The sequence below is a fragment of the Hyperoodon ampullatus genome (assembly GCF_949752795.1).
Source record: "Hyperoodon ampullatus genome assembly, chromosome: 7".
In the NCBI taxonomy this organism is placed as follows: domain Eukaryota; kingdom Metazoa; phylum Chordata; class Mammalia; order Artiodactyla; family Ziphiidae; genus Hyperoodon; species Hyperoodon ampullatus.
Window position 1 is genome coordinate 14,415,300 of NC_136920.1, and position 5,381 is coordinate 14,420,680.

At 43.2% G+C, this 5,381-nt stretch overlaps 1 pseudogene across 1 annotated transcript; it reads left to right on the top strand.

Moving 5' to 3' along the window:
• Nucleotides 1-4,224: 4,224 nt before the first annotated feature.
• Nucleotides 4,225-5,159, top strand: LOC307055515 (olfactory receptor 9I1-like; annotated as a pseudogene). Its single transcript has one exon. The product of its transcript is annotated as an olfactory receptor 9I1-like (transcript).
• Nucleotides 5,160-5,381: the final 222 nt, after the last annotated feature.

The following is a 5,381-nucleotide window of genomic DNA, read 5'->3' on the forward strand; positions in this document are numbered from 1 at the left end:
ACTCACGTAACCCCCACTGCAGGCAGGTAAATTATCACAGTGAATCATAGAGAAAAAAGAGTCCCTCTTCCATTTAGCATTACCACCTTCATACCAGAAGCATCATCTTAGGTGACACCTGTAAGATGTTAAAAACATGAAAGGATTCAATTGGATCAGAAAACTCAACGATTCAGAAACAAGGCAATCTGAATTGGGCAAGAAGGTGAAACAGTTAGACACCTGGAGAACCTGGAGGTTGCAAGCTTTGAATGTTGCCCAGGAACTCTGGATAAAACTGGGTGCACAGCCTGGTCTTGCTACCTGCTGCGAGTTTATTCAAAAGTGGGTTTCAGCATATCCATAAAGTCAGCCCAAGGAAGATTAGGTAATTGCATTTACTATGGCTTTCAGATCGCCACAGCAGCAATCTCCTTGGATCTGCTCAGAAAACAAAAATATCAGCAGTGCTTTGTAGAAGTCCCTCGCAGGAACAAAAGGACCAGTTCTTTCCCTATGAGGTCATGTAAATCTTGTAACTATGTTGGGAGATCATATATTTTCCAGAGATTATTAAGTGTGCCTTCCAAAAGTTTGAAAAACCTTACATTTTATCTGTGTGACCTTTTGCACAGGTTATTTTCCCAAGGCTTTAATTCTGTCTTCTGTGAAACAAGCATAGACCTACGTACTTACTGAGGGTTGCAGCAGTTAGTAACAAATATGTCAAGTGCAGGGAACAGTAATTGGCATCAAGATATTATTACTCCCCTGTCACCCACATGGTTGAATAACTGGGTATTCAGAGCATGTACCAAGGATGAGTCCCATCCCTCTGAGGAGGTTGTCTCAGCTGGTGAGGTCAGAGAGAAAGACCCTTGAAAGAAGCTTTTGAAAAGATAATGTAGCAATGGATGTTACAGGAGGGGATGTGCAGTGAGGGAGGTGACGAGATGGAAACCTCGGTGACCTGGCCTCTGAGTGTCCTGACTATGGCGTAGCAATCCTCCCATCCCTGTGGCTCCATCCTGGACTGCTTTGTTCTTTCACAACCCCATGGCCTCTCCTGAGGCACCAAATAAGATGCTCGTATTGAGGCCCCATCAAGATAAATTTGGGAGGGAATGTTTTCTGACACATCAGGTAAAAGTTCTTCTTCTCCGAGGTTCAATATTCTCTTCTGCTAAATGAAAAGAACACATTGGACCAGATGTGAATCTTTTTTTAACACTGGAACGCCCTTTTCAAACAAAATGAAATGAAGCACCTGTTTGTTTACCAGCGTTAAAAGAAACTCTGCTTTGTTTGAAGCTGGGGCTGAGTTGGCAGCTCCCCACCTGGTCAGCCTCCCGTTTACTTCCCACTGCTGTGTCCCTTGAGGCATCTCCACAAAGGCTGAGGTCTCTGACGAACAGAGCAGGAAAATCACAGAACTGCCTCACAGGGTCCTTTCCGACTCCAGGGTTCTGTGTGAGGGTCATAGGTATTTCCAACAAAGGTGGAGAAGAGCATATGAGCCCATCTTGAGGGTCATGTGCACAGTGACCCCCAATCCTGGAGAGAAAGAGAAACCAGTCACCCAGATGCTCTCCTAACAGAATGTCAGACATTGGACAGACATGGACACAGAAACTACCAGACAACAGCTAATAACTCACAGTTTCAAGGAATGTTCTCATTGTGAGGTTTTCCCATTGAGACAATGTTTTGAATAGGTACAAGTTTTAGCTACCACCATCCAGAAGAAAGCTGCCAGGTGAATATTTCTTTTTAGGTCAACGAGAGCATGATGGTATCTATTCTCAGGCCGTGTGAACTAAGTTATGCAAATGTTGTGGAACATGTCCAAGGGCTGGACTGAAAGGTTATGACAGTTCTGAAAAAAGATGGTGGGATTGGCCAATCCAAATCCTACTAAGCAGTGGGATATTGCTATAAGTCTCTAAAGCATATGATTGTTTAGCAATCTGAATTTGCTGGCTATTTAGTCCAAATATTGAAATATTCAGAGTAATCTTTTAAAAGCTTCAAAGAAACTTATATTTATAATCTTGAGCTTCAGATATAAGCATAGCAAAAAATTTGTTGGAGGACATCTAGTTAAGTATGTCCTAAAGCATGCGTTCCATGTCTCTAAATTTCCATCTCTGTGGGAAGAAGGAAAAGAAGATTCTGTGGCTAAATAAGGATAAAGAATTCTGCTTTGAAAGAAGGATGTATTAAGCCATGGAACAGAATAATAGATGTGAGTGCAAATTCAGGATGCCTATACTAGTAAGTTCCAAACTGAGTTTTCGAGACTCGGGTCTCAAAGAGATGTCACAATGCCGGTGCTTTCCACAACCCACCTGAAGGCTTGAAACTATGTTTTGTAACACATAACGGACCCTTTGGACACAGCAGACAGTTAATATGTAGGCTGGCTATATAATTTCAACTTTTTAACTTTTGGACTGGCTCTCACAAAGGCAGCTGGATAAATCAAATTCCCTTTTTAAAGTATTTGAACTAAAAAAAAAACTGAAATAATTTTTCAGTTTTTCAATAGAGCTAAAGATGATGAACTTCCATGGGGTGAATAGCCACAACTATGTATAACTCAAAGTTATGAGGAAGCAGAGAAGAGAAAAATGATGGGAAACATTTAACAGAGGGACAGAAAGAAGCAGGTGGTTGGAGCACAGAAATATCACAGTAACAGCAGTGTTCTGGAAGAAAGATGTTTAAGATCAAAGAAGATGGGAGCAATGGAATAAACCAGGATAGTCCATAATCAAGCTACCGCTAATCAGTACATTTGATAGGCATCCGTTTCCATACCTTACTTTGATAAGTTAATTATTAGAAACTTGGTGGACCTGGTATTCTGTGTCTGAAACACCAGGACTTTGATTTTGCCTTATGAGCCATGGAATTCTCAGGATCAAAACTGAAATGTTCTGTGGAAGTTCTACGGCTAGTGAGAACCCCATAGTTCACAAACAAGTCTTTAACCCTGACTCCAACCAGCCTCTCCATGAGTCTCAGAATCCCTGATGGAGCAGCCTCCACCCTCAACCCCAAGAGACATTGTCCTGGAGAACAGAGCCCAGAGCAATCAATAGCTAACAAAAGAACTCATTTCACCACCAGAAAGTGAAGAATCAACCTGATTTCTACAGGAAACTGGTTCTACCAAATTCTATAAACCCCCTCTCGGTGAGCTACTTCTAGACTACAAAGGCTAAAAATTAATGAAACAAGCAGTGCCCTAGGGATGTGACACCATAGCTTAAATCCTGGCTTCTGCACTTGCAATTTATTCTTTGACAAGCCACTTTAACTTCCTGACCCTCAGCTTACACATTTCAAGCGTGAAATTCATAACGGCTATTTCAGGATTATTGAGAGAAATCAGCCAATTAATGTGGAAATGTCCAACACAGAATAAGGGCTCCATAAATCTAATGGTTTTCACAGAATCACTTTCTTTCAAGGACCCTCAAGAAAGAGATCCAAGACAGGTGATAACCTTCTTCACAGGAGAGCAAAAATGGATTAGGAAAGGACTCACGAGGAGTTGCTGAAATGACTGGAAATGTTTGACTTGGAGAATAGGAGACTAGGTAAGAGTAGGTATAATAACTGTCTTGGGAGAGAGGGGTTTTACTCAACGTGCAGAATCGAGCATAATACTAATGTGTAGAAAATACAGAAAGAGCACTGTGGCCTTCCCAACAGGGAGAATGTTCCAAAGGCAGAGTGCCCAGAAAGTCCCCATCACATAACACAGGATTCTGCATCTGACCACTCTGGAGGCATCATTCACATCACAGTCTATACACATGGCCCTGCCAGGAGTTATCAGGGCACAGCCTTAGAATCCATATGTGTCAGCCCTGGTGTATACCTGGGCTACATGACAATTTGTTGGGAATATTCTAGAAGAGACAGACTCCAGATTGGTCCCTTCCAGTCTTGATAGTCTAAAGTTCTCTGTTCTGAAAGAAAGTCACAGACAATAAACAAGTGAACCTGAAGAAATACCTACCCAAGGTCCATTTTCAGGAGGGATGCAGAGATAGGTAAACACGCTCCATAGTCACTGCCAGTTGTAGATTCTTAAAATGATAACATTCTCTTCTCTCTCTGAGCAGAAAAATATCTGAGGTTTTCACCTAACGTCTGACACTGAAGAAGACAAAGGCCTTCAGCTCTGGAATCTCTACTTCCATTCTCCTCAGGCCATCCAGCCATGTGGAGCCTATGGCCAAAAGAAATCTCACCACTGTGACAGAGTTCATTCTTGTGGGTTTCACATATCACCCTGAACCGGCCATTTCACTCTTCCTGATGTTTCTTGTCTTATATCTAGTCACCCATCTGGGAAATGTGGGAATGTTTATTCTAATCCAAATGGACACTCAACTCCACACCCCAGTGTACTTCTTCCTGAGCCACCTTGCCCTGCTAGATGCCTGCTATACCTCGGTCATCACCCTTCAGGTCCCAGCCACACTGACCACAAGCAAAACGGTCATCTCCTGTGGCTGATGTGCAGCCCAGTTCTTTTTCTTCACCATCTGTGCAGGCACAGAGTGTTACCTGCTGGCAGTAATGGCCTATGACCGCTTTGTTGCCATTAGCAACCCATTGCTCTATAACGTAGCAATTACTTGGGGCATCTGTAGGGGCTTTTTGGCCGGGCCTATGTCTGTGGGGTATCGGGGGCCATTCTGCATACCATATGCATCTTTACCCTCTCCTCCTGTGATGACAATCAGATCAACTTCTTCTTCTGCAATCTCCCACCACTGCTGACTCTTGCCTGCAGCAGCATGACACAAAGTGAGGCTGTCACCCTCTTTTTTGCCAAACTCATGTTCCTGGTCAATGTCATGATCATTCTGGTCTCCTACATGCTCATCATCAGAACAATCCTGAGAGTGAAGTCTGCTGGTGGGAGAGCCAAGACCTTCTCCACCTGCACCTCTGTTGTTCTCTTCTTTGGGACACTGGCCTTCATGTATCAGAGAAGTAACTCAGACAAATCCCCAGAGAAGGACAAGACTGTGTCTGTCTTTTACACTGTGGTCATCCCCATGCTGAACCCTTTGATCTACAGTTTGAGGAACAAAGGCGTAAAAGTTGCAATCAGAAAAGTCATTTGTAAAATCCAGTTCCTGAGGGATGTAGCTTAGATGAGGGTCCTTCATCCTGACCCATATTCTCCCCAGATCTTCAGGCTCTGATAAGCATCAATACCATATGGTGCTTGCCCTCAGGAATGAACAGTAGGTGCCTTTCACTGGCACCTGAGAAGTGAGCAAGAACTACCAGCTCTGCAAGGAAAACTGTAAGTTTGGTGAAATTTTTTGGATGGCTCCCTCTGCCTCTCTTTCCTTCCCCTCTTCCTCTTTAGT